Genomic DNA, 24268 nt, shown 5'->3' on the forward strand with positions numbered 1-24268 from the left:
GCAGAGTGCAGGGGCCAGAAATGGTTGTAGTAAATAAAATAACAATATTAAATCCTGTTTGCAGTTCCTGTGAGTGATGGGTAAAAGGAGGTAAGAAGAGAAGATGAAGAATCAAAACTGAAAATCTTCAGCCCACTGGCTATATACTAAAGTAAGTACACTTTAGAGAGGTGCGGTTTGGTACTAGAGAAAGAGCACGGGGTTTGACAGCGGAAAGAACTGTGTTGATGTTCCCCATTTTACGACTTCCTGTGACTAGATTTATAGCACACCACTTCGACTAGCCTCAGGGAGATGACAGTTCAAATGAGAATGTAATTGTTGATGTCACCATGGACTCATCCTTGATATTAATGTGAGAATGGTCATGAGAATGGTTAGTTAGTGTTTATCATTTACCTTCTACTCATTCTCCAGGGTCATGACTAAGTCAACCTTTCCTCTTACCCCTTACTCCCCACCACCTTCATCCAAAGTGTCCATCCTCTTTTCCAAAATTCTTTGGAACATTACATAAAGCAAAATGAAATGGATTAAATTAATTATAATAGCATTTATTAAATCCCATGTAGCAAAAACTGCCATCATTTTAACATGTAATCAAAATAAAAATTATTATAGACATTCTACATTCCTTTTCCACACTTTGTCTTCAATATTGGGTGTATATTTCACACTTACAGCACTTGTCGATTTAGACGAGCCATATTTCAGCTGTTCCGTAGCCACATGGGGGCTAGCTGCTGTCACCTCTAAGAGCTAGTCCAAGAGGAGACAACGTTCTTCCTTTCTGTGGATGGCTTTCCTAAGGCTACTCTTGGATGGCAACAGCCATGTCAGTGGCCTGGGGAACACTCCACAATATCAGCCCAATTTTCAAGTTTTAATCAGTTTAACCATTTTTCCTGATATTTGAGATTCAAACATCAGATTGAAAAAGGGATGGAGTATATTGTAGGACTTGACCTTTCAAGATCATTTTAGCCCTGGTTCCGTGCCCCCATGAATACTTTTAATTGCATTTCTTGTTGTTCAGATAAATAAAGCTGAGAAGAAAGCGGTCCAGACCAGATTAAAATCCCAGTGCCCTTCTTTTCCCATCCAACAATATTTAAGAGTTAGAAAGCTGTTGGATTTCAAGGGATTCTGTTTGTACAGCATGAATGCAGCTGTGCCCAAGTGTATAAGACCCTTGCTCAGTCTACCATATCCTAAATTTGGCAGGCTCACTAATGCATGGAGGATTATGCAATTTAAATTGGAGGAGAATGGTGATGGTTGTTAAAAAATAACATCAATACCACCAACAATCAAAAACAAAAATAAAACAGAAACTCCTTTATGCACTAATGAAATAACATTTTATCCCAAATCTCTGGACTAGTCCAAAAATCTCCTAGAACCAGACAGTCTCAACTGAATTTCTTAATGCTGGGATTCTGTAGCTATTAATATTTGAAAAGTTGTCCTTGTGTTTCTAAAAACAGAGAAGCCCTGGGAGGGGTCTTGATTCCCTTATGTTTCTGCAGAGGCCTGTGGAAGGGGTCCAGACCTATGATAATTTAGTAGGCAGTTGAGATCCACTGATCTTATCTAGGGTATATGACAACTTCCCAGGAGACAGATGTTTGTGCAGTGAATTTTGGGCACAGTCAAATAGTCTCACCATTTGAGCGGTATTTGTTTGCAGAGGAGAAATACAGTTCTCATTGCACTAGAGACCAAGAGAGCAGTGGAATATCAACGCAGCTCTCCATGAGTACATTCACCCAGCTCTGAGCTTGTGATGAACGGACATAACTGTTCTGACTTGGAAATAATGCATGCTGCAAGTGCTTGAAAATAGGTTGGAACAAACACCTCCCTGCCTCTTCCCAGCTCACCAGCTGCATCGTGTGAGAACAGTGAGAGGAGCAAGGAACCAGGTTTGATTCTAGCTCTTTGATTCAAGGGATTTTGCAGCAAGTCTTGTCTATAGAATATCAATGGGAAATGAAGGGTCTCTTGCTCAGAGAACCCCTTGTCTGACTTCAAAGAAGCTTTGAAGGGTAGGCATGCCTTATGTTGGCCCACCCTGGGTAATATCTTAAGGACGTGGGGAACCAACCAGAGATACAGCACTTTTTGGGCCTTTTTCCAGCTCTTAGGTGCATTTGAGTTTACAAGTATTTTTCTTCTATGTTTTTAGAGTGAATGTTAAAAAAAAATAGTGCCTCCTCTCTATATTTATCCTTGACCTTCCTCACAGTTTAGGGTAAAGATTTTACATAACAGGGGAATATTTTCCATCATTTGACTAGTTGTCATAATCCAGGTTAATGAACCAAGGAGAAAATTTATTCTGGTTGCGAACTATGTGTAAGAATTTTCTAATATCTTTGAAGACAGAAAGAAAACAGAAAAAAGACTATTAGATTAGGTATTGCTGAAAATGTGTTGATTTCTGTTTTTATTCACAATGATGCCCTAGGTTTGGGTTTTATTCCTAATTCTGCCACTTACAAACCATGAGGTCTAGGGTGTTTTCTGTACCTTAATTTCCTTGACAATGAGATAATATGCAACCTAATTTAGTCATTAGATTGAGAATTAAGTGTTAGGCACTGTGCCAAGGAGTAATATTTTTAATACTTACTCAGTTCTCTAAGCTAAATATTACTGGGACAATTTTATATAGGAGGAAAGTGCAACTCAGAGAGTTGAAGTAACCTGGACCAATTGAACTAATGACAGAGCTGGGATTTGAATTCAAGTTCCATTTGTCTCCAAAAATTATTCACTATATGAAAATCATTATGACCACACAGAACTATTCTCTTGTAATGTTTTATTATGATATAGCTGATTTCATAGATCTACCCCAAATATCTCTATGGGATCTTAGGAGTTTTGTGAGTGTTTTTACCAGCCAGCTTTTAGAAAGTGTATCCTTGTCCTTCTTAGGCCTAGTGCATCGGATAGATCAACATTTCAGCCAGGTCTCTGTCTGAAGAGTTAGTACTGCACCTGGTCCTGGATCCGTAGCTCCTGGATGAGACACAGCAAGCAGCAGTGCTGCAACTAGGTCCCAGATATACACTAGAGCTCATGGGTTCACCAGCTGGCAGAGATGGAAGGTATTTTCAAGTTGTTTTCATTCAAACTTTTCAACACTGATGCCCCTAGAAATTAAATAATTTCCTTAGGTCAGTATCAGGCAGACTTCTCCAGAGAAACAGTACTCATAGGCTGGGTAGACAGAAGGTAGGTGGATAGATAGATAAATAGATTAAGATGATAAAGAATTGGCTTTTATGATTATGGAGGCTGACAAACTCAAGATTCTGCAGAATTATTTAATAAGCTGAAGGCCTGGAAGAGCTAAAAATGTAGTTATAGTCTGAGTCTAAAGGCTAAGAACCAGGAGACCTGATGTTTCAGTTCAAGTCTGAAGGCAGGAAAAAGCTAGTGTCCCAGTTGGAAGACAAGCAGGCAAGAAGAATTCTTTCCTACTGTGGGGGAGGGGCAGTGGGAGGGTTAGTCTTTTTGTTCTATTCATGTCTTCAACTGATGAGGCCTTGCATATTAGGGCGGGCAATCAGCTTTGTTCAGTCTAATAATGTGAATGTTACTCTTATTCAAAAACGTCCTCATAGAAATACCCAGAATAATGTTTGACTGAATATCTGGACACACTGTAGTCCAGGCAAGTTGACACTCGAGATCAACCATCACAGGATTACACTGGTGAATGAGTGAAAAAGCCATGAGGAGAACATGAACCTTCAAATTCAATTCTTAGGTTCTTTTTTCTTTCTTTCTTTCTTTTTTTCACAAGCTGATTTCATAGACCTCACAACATATTGATTAGAAATAGCCACCTGTGTGGGATAACAAAACCAATGTATTAAAATTAGTGATAGAGATCAAGGAGTGAGAAAATGACATATACAGGTCACTGCTAAGTGTTTTATTGATATTTTAAATACATATATACCTGAAATATGCTCTGTAGTCTACTTGAGCCAGGGAAAATTAAAACCTTCCCAGACAATTAAAAAGACAGTTCTAAGTTTCACTTCCTAACCACATTCACATTTTCCTGTTCTCTTTGATGCTTGTGAGTTTGGGCATGTAAAATTAAAAAAAAAAATCAAGTTTTTACTATCTTTGGACATGTTTAATAACATCATTAAAATATTTCAAGATTAACTGTGACCATTGAGTTGTAAAATGTGTACGTTCCAGTAGGATTTAAGAATCCTTCTGATAAAGCGTTCTGGGATTCTGAAAAAATGTAAGTGATGTAAGAAAAATGTTATTTCCAAGTTGAAGATGAAGATGCAAGTCTTGAAAGGTTTCTGAGGGTCAACCAACTAGTGAGGAAGGTGAGTATCCCAAGCTTCACCCAGTGCTTTTAGGGTGAAAGTTTTAAGGAAATATTTAAAATTATGTGTGTGTTTACCTAGGAGCAACTAATGAAAACTTTGATTAGAGTCAAAGGGGCTGGTGATATGGACATTTGTTGTTTTTGTAGCCCTTATCTCTTCTCCAAATTTTTTGTAATGGCACCCCAATTTTTTGGAGGAGTCATTTTTTCCCCTTAATTCACCTGGTTGAGATGATGTTGACTCATTCTTTGGATTTGGAGCATGAGAGGACCATGACGAGGATCCAGTGATGGGAGCACAATCTAATCTCAGACGGTAGGACCACAATCTGAGGATTTGGTTGGGACTGTTAGGGGTGCTTAATATTGGCATTTGAGCCAGGCATGGAGAAAGTCTGCCTGAGGACCAAACTCACCAAGAGGGAGGAAGAGCTGAGGGAGGCAAGATGTGTCCTGGTGACATGGAGCCAAACCTGAAGGATGTTCTACCTTTGGACTTTTCAGTTACATGAACCAACACATTCCTATTTTTTTCTTTTTTTTTGCTTTATCCATTTTCATATGAGTTTCATGTCATTCACAAGCAAGAGAGTGCTAATTGGTGTAGCAAGTGTGATTAACTACTCCCTCTCAAAGTCTGTCTGAAGTTGTTGCAGCCCCCTGGAGTGCAGAGCGACCCTGCAAGATTATTAGCATGGAAAAGTACATGGCTTGGTTGTATCATGGTCTGATTATTTAATAGTGTTATTATCAGCAAGTTCTAATACAGGCAAATGTCCTAGCACAGAAGAACAATGACTGAATTCATTAACCGTGGCTTTGTTTACCCTCTCATTGTTAAATCAAACAGACATTAGTTTGTTTCTTGGTATACCTGTGCCTAGTAAAGCTTTCAGTGCCCATATATTAACGAAAGAGGGTTTGATATCTACAACTATGTCTGAACTTCGTATTATATTTCACACAAGCAGCAGCAGGGACCCAGGCTCTGTAAACAATTTTCTGTGCTGACATCTGTAATAAAACACAGAAAATGATACAAGCTATGTAGTGCTTGACCTTCAGAAAGGTAAAGATATCCTATTTCACAATTTAGATAATTCTTTCATTTCATCTTGCCATTGGACAGACAAGCTTTTATCTCTAAAATCTACAAAGGGCCTTCACTTGTCTTGGGGAGAGAATGAGCGGGGCTGACACTTAGGTTTCATCTCCTGTGCCAGATCTAATTCAATGGTAGTCGTTCATGGAGATTGTGCTAAGAAGTGTTTTGGGTTTTGCAGGAGGGAGTTCCATGATGGATTAGGAATGGCTGCCCCAGGCAAGAAATGGACAAGAGGTAGCACCAAGGAGAAACCAAAACATACTGAAAATCTAATAATATGTGACTGTTTGAAACAAACATAAAGATTAACCATCTGAACTACAGCTAATTGCAATAGAAGCCAATTATAAACAATGACAAAAATATATTTATGTCATAAAATAACAGACCAACCCTACCTCCCTCAGATAATGCACTGGAAACCGTAAAGAAATATGTTCAGATGCTGGAGCAATGTCATGTTGCACTCAAGTGGATGAGGCTTGCACTCTCTGTGCTACACAGTGTAGTTTGGGAAACTCAACCCAGCCAAGCACAAAAGAGCATGGCAATTAAGAGGACAGATTACAGGGTTAGGTTTCAAGTCTAGCGTCAGCTCTTGCTGTGTGTCCGTAAGCACATTGTTTTACCTCTGGATCCTCAGTTTTTTCCTCTATGATAATGTGGATAATCTGTGATTCACAGCTTTTTAATTTAATTTTATTGTACATATTCATGGGGTACACAGTGCTGTTTCAATACATACAATGTATAGTGATCAGATAGGGTATCAATTTATTAAGTTACACAATATTTGTGAAGCACTTAACGAACTTTCTGGAAGGCTATAAGCATGAAGCAAATGGCAAATAAGACAACAAAGAACAACAGCAGAACTAGTAATGCCATTTTGTCTAACCATCGATCCATGGTGGTAACTTGACCAGAATTTGTTGTATGTGGCTATTCATGGTATGGAGGTAGCGTATGCGTCAGGGGTGTGGGACATTTTCACCATTCCAAAAACAAGCAAACAAACAAACAAAAACTCTCTATATTGTGGCATCCCTTTTGCTTTAAAGGCATCTAATGAGAGTTGGTAGGAAATCATGTTTATGTGCATTGACTTGTGAGCCCAGATATCTGAATTTAAACCTTAGTGTCACACTTACCAGTTTTTGTCTCATTGGGGATGGTAATCGTAGCATCTACCCCTTGGGATTTTTGTGACAATTCCATGAATTAATACATGGAAAAGCACGTAGGGAAATGCCTGATCTTATGTAAGTGCTCAATAAATACTGTTATCAGTAATTATGTAATTTAGATGGCGAGGCATAACACCTCTAAGCATGGCTTCCATTGATTGAGGATTACTACATGTCAGGTTCCATATTAAATGCTTATCTCATTTAGTCATTACAACAACCTTATTGGTATAAGTATTATTTTCTAATGAGACTGTCTGCTTCCCAAAAGTGACTCATCTATTAGTACACTACTAGTAGATCAGATATTTGACTCAGAGAAGGTACTGAAAACATAAGTTATGGATAAATTATTGGATCTCCATTTGCCAAATGAAGACACTGAGGCTTGAAAAAATTAGAATGATACACGTAAGATTCCTGGTAAGGCTACTCTGCATCTTCCTGAAATGTGGTGATGCCAGATTTGGGCTCAAATTTATTTGACTCCAAAGTCAAACAGATTCATATTCACTATGCTCACTGACTTGAAAATAATTAGCGTTTATTCACACCTCAAAAAATGATGTCACTGGGTAAGAAGACCATTTTATTGGGAGTAAGCTGTGGGGGCAAAGGAAACTCATTTTCACATCCCCCACCCCAATAATCATGTTTATCCAGATGGAATTTATTTCAAAATTATACATCAACAGGGTAAGGCTTTATATAGAAAAGAAGTCACCGGATGAAATAGCTTTGCAAGCTGAGTGGGAGACTTTTTTCCCCACTCTCTAGCCTGGAAGGTATTTATGAATAGACATGAGGTGGATTATTAGGGATTGGGATGTATTATAGGAATCCCCAGGTAGTTCAGCACCAGCAGGTGTTGCCACCTGATCATGCAATATTAGAGTTGAAAGGGAAGACTATAGAGATAATTTGATCAAACTACCTTATTTATAGATTAATTTTTTATTGCTGTGCAACAAATTCCCACACGTTTAGTGGCTTAAAATACATATATTTATTGTCTCACAGTTGCTGTAGGTTAGAAGTCCAGGCATGGAGTGACTGGATTCTTCACTCAGGGTTTCATCAAACTGAAAATAAGTGGTCGGCTAGGGCTGTGGTTGTCATCCGAGGCTTGGTGTCATCTTCCAAGCTCACTGGTTGTTGGCAGAATTCATTTTCTTGTGGTTGTAGGACTGGGGTCCCTGTTTTTTTTTTTTTTTCCTAGCTGTCATCTGGGGATAACTGTTAGCATCTAGAGGCCATCCACTATTCCTTGCATATAACCCCATAGGCAGTTTACAATTTGGGTATCTGCTTTGTTTTAGAATAGCTGGAGCACATCTCTCAGACTTCCTCTTCTGCAATCGGCCAGAGAAAACTCTCTGCTTTTCAAAGCTAACATAATTTCGCTGGCCCATCTGAGATAATTTCCCCTTTGCCATATAATATAATGCAATCACAAGAGTGATATCTCATTTTATACCCATGTTCCACCCACACTCAAAAGAGAGGAAATTATACAAGGCCAGGAGTCACTGGGGTTGATCTTAGAATGCTGCCTACCCCACAGGTTAAGAACCCATGGCCCAGAAGGACAAGTAGACTTGACTTGTCTGGGACACAGGGCTTACCAGATGTAGAATGGAATTTATGGCTATTTACTTGCTCCAAGTTCATTTCTCTACTTTCTGGTCTCTCGAAATGAAATGCCCCCAAGTTCTGTATCTAAAACTCAATCGCCCTGATTTATAATGCTCTATTGGGATACTTTTGGTAGCAAGTGACAAAAACCCAAATCAAACTAGTTTAAATAGAAAGGGAAGTTATTGACTCATAGGGTCAAGTGTCCATTTATGACTTCAGAAAACTCTGGATCCATTTCATGGTTAAGTATTCCCCCATGTTGCCTTCACTCCTCGTTCTGGTGGCAAAGATAACTGCCAGAACTCCAGGCTTGAATCTTACCAGCTATATCCATTATCGTATTTTGTTTTTAGGAGTACTTTTTAATAGTGGGTCCAGTAGATGTTCCTAGTGGGCTGACTCTGATTAGACCAATCTGTATCAATACCCATGTCTAAACCATCCACAGTGATCATGGGGTAGAACACCTAGACTGGCCAGCCTTTGTCATGTGCCTTAGAGCCAGAGGATAGGATCAGCACCCTTAGAATCAAATGGAGTGAGAAATTTAGAAGGGTGATTTCCAAAAGGAAAATACAGGTACCGTTAGCAGAAGGGGTACATGAACATGAGGCAGCACAAGCTAAAAATAGCCTACATAGGGCTCCCCCTCGTGGAATGTGGCAGAGAGTGAGAGGCGGGGTAGGGCTGGTCTTTTAGAAAGTGGAAGGTACAGGAGGGAATCAAGTGGAATAGCTTGGTCATTAAGCTACTGAAGACAGTGTGTAACAGGGAAATAAAGAGAGAACCAGTATGCCAGCCTTGATGAGTTCGAATAGCCAGTTCAATTTGTGGGTCTATCGTTACAAAGAGCGTTATCCTTATACAAGTCATTCTACATCTTTGAGTCTTTGTTTCCTTTTCTGCAAAGTGGGGCTACCTACTGTACCCACCTTATCTCTCAATCATTGAAAAAAAGCAAGGTTGCAAAGCGAAAGAGAAACTGAGATTTCAAAAGAGCTTGCATATTCTGAATGATTAATTCAAGTAGGATATTGAAGGAGTTTGCAGTAGGGATATCCCTTGAACCTCAGCTGACAATAGGAAAGTGATTTTCTGGATAACTTTTCTAAATCATTTTTAGACATCATAGGACAAAGGACTCTAGGACACTAGGACAAAGGCTTGGGCAGGCTCAAGCATAAGAAAGTTGGAACTTTGGCAACGTGAAAAGGAGAGAGGAGATAGAGAGAAAGTTGGGTGTGTCTAGTGAAAGCAGTCTGCATGTGCTCATGTCCAAACACCTCCGTTCTCATGGCTGGGCCGCCTGATTGGGGGATCAGAAAAGGCGCAAGTTCTTCTGGTCAAGGAGTTGGCAGGTGGTAGCATGGCTCCAGAATATGAATATGTTTACTGAAGAACCCTAGCCAATAGCTGGGAATACCAAAAGCAAGGTTCACATATGCAAATAATCATCATGAAAATCAGAAAGTAAAGACAGCCACAGAGTCAGAACATATACTTGAAGACTGGAGGGTTTAGAAAGAACTTCTGTTAGTTGAATAAATGTATACTGAGCTCCTCCCATGTAAAGGGCTAGGTGGGTAGTCGCCACCTAGCTTTTGTTGCAGGGTGGCCTGGGTTTGAATCCTGGTTTTGATATATGATATTGGACAATTTGTTTACCTTCCCCATGTCTCAGTTTCCTTATCACCCCTAAATATCAGGGCTATAATCATAATAACAGTACTGACATCACAGGGGTGTCTGAAGGATTAAATGAATTAATATTTGTGAAGCACACAGAATAGTTCCTGGGACTCAGGGTATAGTTAATACATGTTCACTGTATCTTTATGTACCAAGCTCTCTTCATGAAGATATCTTTTATGTTTCCTCATATATTGAACAAATAATGTCACAATAATCATTTAATTGCAACGATGATACATGTGAAGGAGATATTAAGGGTTGTGAGAGAGAAGATAGCTTTTGTATGGGGGTCAGAGAAGTGACATTTACACTGATACTTAAAGGGTAAGCAGGACTTGGTCAGAAGTGGAAAGCGAGCACCAAGGCCTACAGGTAGAAATGAACTTGGTAAACTCTCGTAAATGGAATACAGCCAGTGTGGTTGGAGTGGCGGGAGGCACATGACATTAGAGAGAAAATGAGGGCCAGATCATGCACAGCCTTGTACACTGATGTTAAAATGTGTCGCATTCTAACTGAAATGGGACAGGAGATAGCATGTGAACTAAATATTCAAGGAGAGGTCAGATTTGGTCATGTAGAAATGAAGGTCGCTGGGGAGAAAAAGACATGGCAATAAAGGGACACGCATGAATTAGGACATGGAGAGAGGGAAGCTGAGAACCAAGAACCAGTGAGCAGTTCATTTGTGCTGGCGGAGAAGGTACAGGGTGATAACTGGGTATGAAATTGTAAAGAGCACAGAGGCCAGATGATGGAGGACGTTGAATTCTGGGCTGACTTGGGTATGCAGTTAAAATTCCACCAGGTTTTTGACAAGCAGAATGATAGATGAGAATTGTGTTTTAAGCACACTGCCCCAGCAGGTTTGGGATGGGATGGGAAGGTAGGGGGTTGGGAGGGGAGAGAGAGAGAGACTAAATAGCTTAGCATTTTTATTCAGCGAGGAGATGTTTATTACAACCAAGATGAGAGGCATGGAAGACTTGAATACTGCTTGCACATAAATAAATGCTCTTTGTTATTAATTCAGCTGCTTTAAAACCGAATAAAAATAGCTCTTCGTAGGTGCAAAATGTGATACCTCATATGGAGGCAAACTTTATCCCCTCTTAGCTTTTGCAGGATTTCTTATAGATCCTGGACATGTCTGCTACATTCTGTGGTGCATTGTGATTATTTAGGCATGAATATGGCTCTGCAATGGCCTTCTGACTCCTAGAAGACAGAGATCGGGGAAAATATTTATCTCTGAATCTTTCACACCACCTCACAGTCAGCAGGCACTTAAGAAATGCAGGCTTCGTTCTGTAGTTGTTCAGCCTGTTCTGAACCCAAAGCACCCCAGATTAAGGGATTCTAACTCCTTTGAGATTTGACAAGAGTAGTAAATTTAAGCTTTTGAGGCAGCAGCAGGTGGCTCAGAGTCCTGCACAAACAGGGCAAAATCTTGTCTTTATTTAAGGAGGGAAAAGTGGAATCTCCATTTCATCATTGAACATTTATCTATATTTCTTATCTATTTCTAGAAGAAAAGACTGCTTACCTGCTTATTGATTTCCCTGTTGGCTTTCCCTTTCCAATATCTTAAGCTTAAATCTAAATGAAGCAACCTGTAAAATCTAAGGTCAGGCTGGAGACCAGAAAAGTCATCTGCTCTAGAGACTGGGGTCCAGGGATAAACATTCATGAATGAAGTTGGCAAAGAGGGATTCAGTGAAATTCCATGCAAACTTTTGTGGACATTTTTGTAAGTACAATTTTCATAACAGTGAGAGTCTTTAGCAATTGTGAGATACTCAAAACGGTATGTGACCCTAAGAATATTTTCCATTGTTTACTAAATGTATCATACTATATAAAGGATGCTGTGAAGCATCTCATTTTCTTATTAAATGCCCTTGGGAAAAGGTCCCATTCTAGTATCACCCCAAGATCTACAGACAGGAAGTTCTTTCTTAAGTCTACTCTAAGCTGTTGGCAACTCCTCCCCATGGAAGCCCTTAGTAAATTCAGTGGAAATAGCAAACAGCTGCTCACCAACACCCACCCCAAAGAAAGAACAAGACATTTCTCACATATCTCAAGCTGCCTTAAATGTTCTTTCTTTGGCAAAGAAGAAAAAAAAAGAAATATATTTTTGGCCTCTAAACCTTTTCCCACCCGTGTGTATTTCTGCAGAAATGTTATCCATATGGTTTTGATGGCACTCTCCATAAGTCATTAGAAGTGCTTTGCATTGAGAACTTTTCTGATGACCAAAGAGTCTTTGGAGACATTTTAAAATGGCCCTCTTAGTCTTTCTTCATACAAACAGGGAAGCTAAACAGAGCCAAATGCAAATGAACTAAGACCTGGAAAGGTTGGAGTTTTATTCAAAACTCAGAAACCATAAGGCTCAAGTGAGCATTAAATCTGTCCATGCAAAGCCTTCACTTCCTCCTCCAGGGACAGGAGCTACTAAATCCTCCATTGGCACAGACAATGTAACAGTCCCAGACATTTAAATTGAGGTTTAGGTTTGGGTGCGGTAGCCCCATTAAATTCCAAGATCTTCCAGTCACCCCAGGGCTTCTATATTATTCCTAGAGGACAGAAAAAAGATTTTGGAGGTGGACTTGAGTGTGGAATTCCTGGCTCCATCACCTACTAGCTGTACCTTGGCATGCTACTCAAGTTTTTCAAGATCCAATTTCCTATTATGTAAAAATGGGATAGTATTATCTATCTCATACCTCAAAGCAATTTTTGAGAATTATAAGCAATAATATAGAGAACATTCCAAATGAAATGCTTGGTGTATGGTGAAAGTTCAAAAATTCTCTCTCCTCTTTTTTTCTGTGTAACAGTAGTTGCAACTAGGGAGGGTTCTATGTTTCCGGAGGGAAATATTGACTCTGTGAGGTGGAGAAGAAGAAGACAGAAAAATGTTCCAAGGCATTAATTCCTTTCTTTCTCAGGCATCTGGACCAACAACCTACCTCTAGAGGACGATAACAATGAAAGAGCTAAGAGGAATCAGTCTGTACCTTGGTCCTCATCTGAAGTGCCTCACTAGGTTGTCTCAGATTGATTTCAGAACTGCATTATTAGCAAGGCTGCTGTTGCCTGTCATCACACAAGGAAGCAGATCTGAGCTTGAGAATGAGGAAGAAACAAAGAGAAAGGGACGGGGCATGGACAGACAGAGAAGGAGAGGGAGAGAAAAGAAAGGAGAAAGGGGTAGGAAACAGCAAGTTGGGACTTCATACCGCAGTGGATGGGATAAGCAGCGTGTGTGTAAGTGTATTTCTTCGTGGTCAGAATCAAAGTCAGAATTGCCTTGGGGGACCACTGCCCAGGATCTGAACCCAGGCCAGACAGAAGCCAAGGGAAGGAGAAACTTGCCCAAGCCAAAAGGGAGAAGTTTCTACCAGGCAGGAAGAGAAATCCCTGGTCTGGCCAGTGGCTGGAGAGCTGTCCGTGGTGCTGATTTCTCCTCATTTGGACTAGAGTGGAGAAATAGAGAAGCTCTGAACTGGCTGCTGCTGCCCTCTTTTCCTCCTCTCCTCTGCCCTGCACTTCTGAGATCCAGGATCATTCTGGCTAGCTCTCTCTCTTCTCCTCTCTTTCTCCCTCCCTCTTGGTCAATTAAATAATTTTTCTCAAGTTCCCAGTTCATCGCTCAAGTATTTCTCTTTCATTTTGTTTCAAGAATCCTCTTCCTCCCATTAGTTCACCAGCTCCTAGATCCTTCTAGGCCTCCTTGGTGGTCACGTCTTTCTCCTGTCACCCTTTGGATAATAAAAACATTAATTATAATAGCAATCATAATAGCAGATAACATGTACTGCACACTCACTAGGTGTCAGGAAGCATTCTAAGTGTTTTTACACACATTAACTCGTTTGAACGCCATACCAACCCTATTAGATAGGTAGGTATATTATTCTATTTAACAGATAAGGAACTGAGGCTTTAGGGGGTAAGTAATTTGGCCAAGATCACATAGCTACAGGACTCCAGCCCACCAAGAGCCTGAACTTCTACCGAATCTGGTTTTTTTTTTTTTTTTAATTTCCATCACTTTTTCCTATGACTTTCTGCCCCTCCATCTGTTAGCTTCAGCAATGCTTCCAACTCTTGCCTAATCTTCAAGGGACTAGGACTCCGCATTGCTGATTGGGTTTAAATCGCGAGGGAAGCAAGTAAGCAAACATACAGAATATGTATCGTGTGGGAATTTAGATCTTCTAAGGGCCTTCTTTTCTGCTTCAGGGAGAGGCCCCATGTTAGAAACCCCAGCCTACATCTCAGGATGAATGCGGAGACTTCGGCTGTTTATATTGGTGCTGTTGTCCCTGTCCCCTCGCCCCTTCCCCGCCTCTGGTGGTCCCCAGAGAACTTCGCGTCCCCTCAGCTTTCACTCCTACATCGTGCCTACGTAAAGAAGCGCTTGCTTCATTCTGGGAGGTTACGTGAGCTTTCTCGCCTACACACGGAAACAAACAGCGTCAAATACTCAGAGAGAGACACACGGACGCAAATGGACCCCCGTGGGCACCTCCCCAGACAAAACCCACACTCGGATGGATACACACGGCCATAAAAGCGCCCGCATCCCCAGAAACACTCAGACACTCGCGACGCACACAGCTAGGGACACGCTTAAGCACACCACGATGCCGGGTTTGCGCACACACGGTCCCCTGGGGTGTTCATACGCGGAGACACGCCACCCTACCCCCACGGAACTCCCCGGTGGCTCAGCCTCGGCCCACCCAGGCCGCCCCTCCCTCCAAGGCGGCCTCCCTTCTCTCCTCCTCTCTCTTCTCCTCCTCCTCCGCCTAAAGATGTACAAAACACTCCTCAGAATAAAACCCGGCGCCTGGCTCCTCCCTCCCCGCCCCCCGGCGTCCGCTCCCCCATTCATTTTCGCCCGTCGCCGGCTAAGTCCCTCCCCGCGCCTAGCCCGGCCCCCGCGCTGCTCCCCGCCCGGAGACCGCGGCGCACTTGGACTTCCCTCTCCATTCGCCAGCCGCCTCGCTCCCGGTGCCCGCGGCTGCGAACTGGTCTGGCGCGGGGGGAGGAGGAGAGCGCAGGGAGCGAACCAGCGGGAGAGCGAGGGAGCCCGGAGGCAGAGGGAGTAGCGACCGCCTTCCGGAGCCGGGATTCATGCCTGTCCTCGGGACCAGCCAAGGGGACTTTACGGCTGAGTATGAGCCAGGCTGCTAGGAGCCAGGTACCCCCACGCCTGCAGTCCTCGCGCCGTCCCCGGTATGCGAGCTGGACGCAGGGCTCTCCCAAGTTCCCCCCGAGCCGAATAAAAAGCGTCCGCCCGCAGCTCTCTGCCAAAGACGGACACTGACTCCAGGTAAGGCGGCGCCGGTGCAGCGCCCGGCAGCCCCGCTGCCCTTGGAGCCCGCCCCGGACCGCATTCGGGGCGCCCCCGCCCGCCCCCGCCCCTCCCCCTCCCCCTCCCGGCGCCCTCGGCCACTCTTCACCCGGCTGCGCTGCCACCGCCGACTCCTCTCAGGTTCCGGGGAGGGGGGTTCTTGTACCTGGGGCTCAAAGGGTTAAATGCGGGTTTTAGTGAGTGGCGTGTGTGCCCCGGCGCGCTCCCGACGTGTGTGCCATGGTGGGAACTTGATGTGGTGCTAGTGTGTGTTTGCGTGTGCGGCGTCGTTGGCGTTTGATGCGTGTGTTTGTGGGGTGTGTGTGTGTGTGTGTGTGTGTGTGTATGTGTAGGGGAGGGGGAGAACGGAGAGGTCCTATAACCTACTTACGGTGCGATGTGTTTGTGCATGTTTGTAGTATGTGTTTGCATGTGTGCGCTTGTGTGTCTTTTTAATTAGGTCTCTCTAGCTTACACGGAATGGGATCCTTACTATAGGATCACGTAGCCATCGGGAAACCCGCTGTGGACTTCCTCTTGGGGCTCTGGGCTTAGGGTTTGGCGAGGCTTATGGGGCTACAGATGACACTTTATTTAGCCCAATGTTGGTATCCTTGACGGAAAATTCCTCCAAACGACGGAGTCCGACTACACTTGGACCCACCGTTTAATATGAAAGAGAAATGACCAAACAAACCCTGAGGCAAATGAGACGCTGTCACTTTAAATTCTGCATTGGGCAGACTCCAGGATTCTGATGGGAATTTGGAGACACTGGGCAGTGGGTGACAGAGAAAGGGGGAAGTCCGCGGTGGGTTCCTTCTCTGGGGCTTGGCAAGTCTGAGATAGAGACTGGCCCTGCTTCTCCGTGTGTAATCATCACCGCACCTCCTGCTTCTGGTGCTTTGGGGAAGGATCTGGGCAAGTTTGCATGGATCCCCCTCCAGGGAAAGGAGAACGCGACCTCGGGGGACTTGCCCATCCATCACAGTTTCACAGGGGCTCAGAGGAAATTTCATCTGGGGGCAGCTCTGGGTGATACGGAAGGAGATGGATGGGCCACTTCCCTAAGGCAGACTCCTCTTTCCTTCCCCATTTCAGTCCCGGAAGCCCCCAGAGAATCTCTTCCTAAACGTACCTCCCCATGGCTCCATTGGAGTTAGGAGGATCCTGGGAGGAGGCACAGAGGTGGCGTGTGTGCGTGCGCGCACGCGCCTGTGTGTGTGTGTTTGACTCCCGAGGAAGACCTACAATTTGCAAAGGGGATTTGAGTGGGGAACTCATGACAGAATGTGGCAGTAATTGACTTGTCGATTTGTACCTCACATCTCTTGCTCGGCTCCAAAATACTGCCAAGGGCAGGAGGGCCTTGGGAAGAATCTCAGTAAGGAAGACAGTTTCGGCCAAGGCCCTCTTTCCTCTTCCTTCCACCTGCTAGGAGGCTCTATAGGTAAGTCCCTTGGCCACCCTGGCTAGGTACTGTTGGGCTTGGGCTCTGGGGCCAGCCATTGATTTGATTCCTGGCTGCCTCTTAAAGGCTTGCCCTACTCAGCAAAAATGCCGAGTTTTACTGCTGTTAGCATGGCTTCCAGACTCGGCAGCTGTTACTTTCTCAAGGTAAGCGGCAGCCGTTCTGCTCTCAGGCAGGGAGGCTGGAAGACAAGGGCTGTGAGGCTGAGACACAGCTTCTTGTCTACCTCAGCTTGAAGGGAACACTAAGAAGGCCTCTTGGGGGAAAAAGTAGAAATATACTTGGCTTATATATATATATGTAAAATCTTCTGGGGAAAGATAAAAGCAAACATGTGTTTTCAGGAACCTGCCCTGGCGGGTGGGTTCTACCTGCAGGCACTTGCAGACATACCATTCTCTGGCCAGAGGCTGATACCTCAGGCTGAAGCCTTCACGCAGACACAGAGAATCTCCTTCAGGAAACTCGTGTCAGAGCAGAGCTCCCTAGTTCATTTTAGGTAGGGGGCGTGAAGGCAGAGGATGAAACCCCATCTTGGGAACTGCTCTCATTTTCTCTTTTCCAATTCATAGATGATCGAAGCTGGGAGGAATACTAAAGAGCAGAAAGGCAGGACTCTGTGGTCCAGAAAAAGAATGAGAATTCCCAACATTCTTTAGTGAGTTGGTGGCATAGCCAGGACTAGAACCTAGATTTCCTGACATCTAGATCCATGCCCTTTCCAGTCCATCACACTGCATGGAAACTACACATTGCTCCCTACCCCGACCCTGCCACTGTGCTCCCACCAAGGCAATCGCTTGGCTTCCCTCATCAAACTTCCCATTTCAGAGATACATTTCAAAGCTTCTCCATCTGGAAACATGACCCCATAAAGAGTCCAATATCTCAATCACTCTTCCCACTAGACACACACATGACACACACACACACACACATACACACACACACAGAGCATGGATTCTTTCTCCAGTGTCTTCAGAGAATTATCCACGAGCAGGGACCCAGTATAACTGGTAGACAGAACCCTGCAATGCATCTGGGCTGTATGTGAGCTCTTTATCAAGGACTGCCTTATTTTTCAGAAAGTAAAATATATACCCATCCACCAATGCAAATACTGCAGGCAAATTAATTTTTATATTGATTAGAATCCCATCCCTATACATTTATACATATTGAAGACATAGGATCAGAGGCAAATGTACATGCATACATGCACTCCTACATACATGTGCACACACAGATCTAGAAACCTTTCCTGCTTGCTATATTCCCCAAAAAGAGAACCTCCGCACCAAATTGTGTTCTCCAGTATAAAGTATCTCATCATGAAGACTGGGACTCATAGCTCCTGGAAAGGGGAAATGTAAAGCCCTGTGGACGAGAGGCCCTTGAGAATTCAGAATAGGGCTCACTTAAAAGTGTCCTCCCAGACTTCTACATGCTTGTTTTGGGCTGCCGGCAAATACTGAGAAACATGGGGGTTTTAGGCCCATCTGCAGTAGAGCCTTTTCCATGCGGGCTTTTCCGGGGCTGGATGGCACGTTAGCTCCCAGAAGGGGGAGCTGTGACTCCATTTTAACTAAGGAGAAACAGTTCCGAGACAGAGTCCAAATCAGCTGTTGGGCCCCCGTTGAGTTTAGACTGCCCAGCTCAAGCTGCAATGAATCTTTTTGCAGCGGTACAGACGGGACTGTTAAAACACCCTCCCCTGTCCTGTTCAAATAAGACATCTCTTTCTTAGTGCTTGCAGGAGTTTATGTTATTGACCAGAGAGTACTCTGTTTCTCCGAAAAGGTCTTTGCCCAAAGGCCCTTCAGTTGTGTGAGCAGACATTTTTTTGATTTGCATCCTCTCTTCTCCCCTCCCAGTTTCTTAGATGAAATGACCAGTACATGTCACCTGAACAGGCCATTAGGATTAGACATACCCCGCCATTCTTCTCTTCCTGTTTCCCCTTTGCTAAAATACAAAGCTCGACAAACTGGCCACTGAACTACTGGTAAGCATACTGAAGACAAAATGGGGCTGATGTGAAGAAGGCAAGTCCTCAAATGTCGCTTTTCCAATAATTCTTCTAATTGTTTTCCATGCTAACCCTTCCACGAGGAATATCTTTATCATTTGTTCCTCCATCTCTTACTTTCAGCCTCCAGTTTTTAAAACCCTATCCATATGTCAATAGCTAGCTAAAATGGCCCCGCAAAGAAGTCTTCTCAAGACCTTATTTGGGAATTAATCTCTTTCTCCCTCGATTTTCTCTATAATTTTATCTGAAGCTCTATTTTTAGATTGTGTCCCTCTTTGCCCTGCTTTACAACTCCATGAGTATAGGTCTATCTTACCCTCTTCAGTATGGTCTTCTTAGGAACATCTTTGTATTGTCAGGGTCTGGCATATAGTAGTTGCTCTATAAATGTTTGCATTTGCATTTTATGTCTGGTCTCAATAGCAGCTGTCATCTCTCTCTCTCTCTCTTTCTCTTACTTTTGCTCTTTGACAATTGCTTCATAGTCACTCAAAGCAATGCAATTATGGATTCGAAAATTATAGCACCTATGCCAACAATATAGAGATCCTGATGATAACACAGACAGGTGAAATTACATTCTACTTGAAAGTGAACATTGCTCTACCGTGTTCCAGGGTCTTTAGTTTTGTTTCTCATTTAGTCTTTATTCCCACCCAATGAAGCAGATACAGCCCCTTTTACAGAAGAGGAAGTTGGAGTTTGTGTTGGTTAGGTTCCTTGACCAAGGTCACATAACCAACAGAGCTAGAATTTGAACCTGAGTCCTCCTTTCTTCAGCATCTCTGCTCTTTCCACTGTACTGCTGAGTTAATGGTAATTGTTATCAATGGCTGACAGGGTTGGGTTGTTCAATAGATGCTAGAAATAACTGGGACATATTATCAACTTTTTTAAATTGATGGAATGAGGTGTCGTGGAGTCATTGTATCAAAGAATCTCAGTGTTTTCTCTGACAGGTTTCTCTAAAGAAATCTCTGAAGGTTTCTCAATAACCAAACCTTTTTCCTTATTCAGGAATGAAGATTCCTTTTTGTAATATCAATAATACATGGCCATTCAGTCTCAGTTTTTGTGCTTTTAGTGATAGCAAGTTCATTATCACACAAACCAGCCTGTGTTATATTATATGGAGAGCTTTATTGTAATATTTTCTTACTTTGACCCTAAATCTGCCTTCTATCTATACATCCCGGAACTCACACAAGTATAATTCTCTTCCAGCTATCAGTTCTACACATATTATGAAAACGTAATTATATCACCACAACCATTTACTTTCAGAGTACAAGAGCCCATCTCCACAGCCCTGTCTCCTGTAACATTCGTTTGGAAGCCCCTCAGCATACTGACCATTGTCCTATGGGCATTTTTTCTCACTTTTAAGGTTCAGAAGCCACAAAAGAGGGGAGAGAAGACCTGAAATTGAGGGAAGATTTATTCATTCATTTATTCAACAAATATTTATTGGGTGCCTATTTGCCAAACACTGCTCTAGACCAATGCTGTCAAATAGAACTTTCTGTGATGATGGAAATGTTTTCTGTGCTGTCCAATATGGTATCCACTTACCACATGTGACTACTGAGCACTTGAAATGTGGCCACTGTTACTGATGAAACAAGTTTTTAACTTTGTTTAACTTGTATTAATTTTTATTTTAATTTACATAGATATCTGTGCCTAGAGGCTATTGTATTAAACAGTGCAGGTCTAGATATTCGAAATGCAACATGAACATGGTCTTGTTTTCATGGAGCTCAACTCACACTTTAATAGGGAGAGATGGATAATAAATGAGTAAACAAATAGATAAGCAAAATAATTTCATATGATATTAAATGTCACACAAGTAATTGGACTAATATGCTAGAAACATACATGGATGATGTAAATTTAGATAGGGTAGCCAGGGAAAGCTTTCTCTGAGGAAGTGATATTGGAGCTGAGGTTGAAATGAGAAGAACCCAGTTGTGTGATTATGAAGGGGAAGAGCATTAGAAGCAGAGAGAAGAACAAAAGTGGACTCACTTTGTAGCAGCAAGCTTGGGAACTCTAAGCTATGGACTCAAAGCTAGTGTGGCTGAAACTTTTGAAGGAGGAGAATGACATGAGATAGAATAAGAAGGGTGGGCGGGGGCCGGTGACAAAGGCCTTGTATGAGGGAGTGAAAGGTCTTGACAGCTCCCTGGTTGACAAGCGAGTAATCTGAGGACTGAGGAGGGTTTGGGAATTGATGGAAAGTCATTGTCAAATACTCTCAATGTTTTTTTTTTTTTTTATCACATCCGTTTTTAATCAGTTATTTCAACAAATTTTTCTAATCTTAATTTCTAGTCCTGTTCCATACCCTGGAAATACCCAAATCTAAAGGGAGTGGGAGAAACAACAGTAGGGGAAATGGATAGAAAAGGAGGAAGAGAATGAATACATGGGGAAAAGGTAATTGAAGTGAATTCCAGTGAAACGGGATGGAAGCTGGTATCACTTTGGATCGGCAAATACATATTGCACACATCTTGTCTGGGAAAGGCCTTGAACAAAGTGACTTGGGGGGATGGTGATAAATCCTGCTAGGTGCGGGCAATCTAATAGAAGAGACCTGCACGTCCATAAATAATTATCATTCATGATAGACTGGTAATTGTCATTCCAGGAATTCTGTGAGAGTCTGGGGAAGGGGAAATCTAAAGGAAGACACATCAGTAGTGACAGTGATGATGAGGAGGAGGATGACAGTAACTATAAGATCTCAGAGATCACGGACTGTATCTTTTCATTTTGTATCTCTGTTAATTCCAAATTCCATACGACAAAAGCACAGAGACTCAGGAAACCTGATTCTAGTCCTGGCTCATACCATCATATATCTGGACCTTCTTAAGAGCATCTCTTTCCCTCTCTGAACCTGCCTTCTATACATTGAAAAGGATCAAACCATGGCTTGCCTCACTGAAGGGATATTGCCCAGCTCTATGGAAATGTTGCATGGCAGAGTTCTTATTAAAGCAGAGAAAGACACACCATGGTGGCCATGTTTCATCATAAGGTTTAGTTGTCTTCTCAAAAATAAGCAGATCTAAAAGAAGGCACACCTCAGAGCATAGATTGTGACTCAAGACAGGGTGGCCGAGAGGTGGTGAGATGGTGATCCTGTGCCGCTGTTGCAACTCTTAATATCAAAGTGATTAAGTGTTAACACGAAACCCACCCTCATCCAGGGACACAGCAGCCCGAATAGGCTGCCTAGAAATCCGTAGACAGTCCTTGCTACTGAGGGGGCAAAGAAGACAATTAAGAAGATAATGAGGCTGAGAAGCGAAATTAATTTTTTTTTCACATGAGGGTGAAGGAGATCTTTGCTTCCCTAGGGAACTATCTTTTGGAGATTGCAGGTGGCCTTAAGGAGAATAGACGGAATAAGACTGAGTACGAGAAAGTTAAGAGTGGTAAATTACCCGGCCTGCCTGCTCTCTACACATAGGAATGGGGAGCCTGGTGAGAGCACAAAATATATCATTCTGAACAAATTCTGTTCTCCGTTTGCAAAGGTTTCCTCATAGGGTGCAGAGCTATATACAAAAATGTTGGAGCTATCTTGGGAATAGCTAAGAGACTGTATTCCCGCAAGGGTAGGAGGTAGATTCACAAGGCAATTAACAAAAGCAAGATGCAATCGCTTTTTGTGTAAACTGCAAAGGTCGGAGCAGCAGGGCTCCGAGTAAATGGCCCATCTGAACAGCTAGAACCCTTTGTAAGGGTTAACCCGATACTGGTCCTGGGAGGTCTCGAAGATATAATTTATCTGGCCTTTCAAAGGTCCTGCAAATGAGCCAGTGGGAACATCTATGAGAAATAATGAATCCTAGGGATAATGTGGAACAGCTGGGTTACAGATTACAAACTGATTCAGGTGGAGGAAGGGCTGGCATCCAGGATAGGATTGCTTGTTGGAGGACTCGCCCTGCTAAGTAAGTGGTGAGTTCTCATGTCTCCATTCTAAGAATTAGCTGTCTGCAAAAGTAGATGAAACTCTGGTAGGCTGTGGATTCCTAGAGGCTCCAGAAGCCCCAGGATAAACCTGGAAGCGCACTCCTAGACTGTTACAGAGACAACTGCCTGAAGTAAGTACGTTTCTGTTTGGCGGTAAAGATAAAATTCTCATGGAGCTTGGCCGGGCGCGGTGGCTCACGCCTGTAATCCTAGCTCTCTGGGAGGCCGAGGCGGGCGGATTGTTTGAGCTCAGGAGTTTGAAACCAGCCTGAGCAAGAGCAAGACCCCCGTCTCTACTAAAAATACAAAGAAATTAATCGGACAACTAAAAATACATAGACAAAATTAGCCGGGCATGGTGGCACATGCCTGTAGTCCCAGCTCACTCGGGAGGCTGAGGCAGAAATATCGCTTGAGCCCAGGAGTTTGAGGTTGCTGAGCGAGGATGACGCCATGGCACTCTAGTCCGGGCAACACAGTGAGACTCTGTCTCAAAAAAAAAAAAAAATTCTCATGGAGCTTGATGGTTTCTGAGTTTATAGGCATATCATGAGGGGAGGACTTACAAGGAGGCTTGGCTGCTGGCAGTGTAAAAACATCTGCACAAGCACAGGGACCATTAAAAAAAGAAAACCGGCACTTTGGTATGTGTAGGAGCGTAGGGGAAAGATTGAAAAATAGATTACCCGCAAGGCTTGGTAATATGGTTTTGCTGCTAGAATACATTTTGGAGACATGACTCTCCTAGATGAGGTGGGACCTCATCAAATGCCATTGCCAGAGATAGCTGAGGCTGAGGAGGGTTGAGAGGGGTCGTAAAAAATTTTATTCTGAATGCATATCAATAGGGGAGCAACATTCAAAGTCTAGTGAAGCCTTACAAATGATTCCTGAGAATATTGCTAGGTCAGCCACAGTTTCGCTTGCCCTCTCCTCTCTCTCCTGACAGCGGGAATGATATGTTTAAGCAGAGCATAGGATGGAATTTGAGGGGGTTCTGGAAGGATCTTCACCCACAATATTTAGAGATGGCCAAAATTTCACTATCTTAATGTAGTTCTTGGCTTGTGAAAGTGTATGTGCCAAACGTGTCACATGCTCTTTGTGCTGTAACGGATACTTGATACAGATATACGGGTAAATATCCTCAACAAGTTCATGCATAGGTAGCACTGTCCCGCCTTCTAGACATGGGGAAACTGAGCTCAGAACAATAATGCTGCTTTTCCAAGGCCATACACTGAGTTGACGGTGTGTTGGTGAGGATTTGAATCTATTTTGGCAAGTTTCAAAAATTATTTATTTTTAAGTTTACAAAAATTGTATATACAGCATGTTATTTTGAAACATACGTACATTCTGGAATGGCTAAATCAAGCTTATTAGCATCTGTCACCTCATATACTT

General features: G+C 42.9%; 1 protein-coding gene across 1 annotated transcript in view; it reads left to right on the plus strand.

Moving 5' to 3' along the window:
• Positions 1–14958: 14958 nt before the first annotated feature.
• BRINP1 (bone morphogenetic protein/retinoic acid inducible neural-specific 1) overlaps positions 14959–24268 on the plus strand; it is a 198301-nt gene continuing 188991 nt past the window's right edge. The window contains exon 1 of the mRNA XM_012664398.1: positions 14959–15344. The gene's annotated coding sequence lies outside the window, so the exon portion shown is untranslated. The remainder of the gene's footprint in view (positions 15345–24268) is intronic.

Source organism: Propithecus coquereli, unplaced genomic scaffold, assembly GCF_000956105.1.
Source record: "Propithecus coquereli isolate 6110/MARCELLA unplaced genomic scaffold, Pcoq_1.0 Scaffold89, whole genome shotgun sequence".
Classification (NCBI taxonomy): domain Eukaryota; kingdom Metazoa; phylum Chordata; class Mammalia; order Primates; family Indriidae; genus Propithecus; species Propithecus coquereli.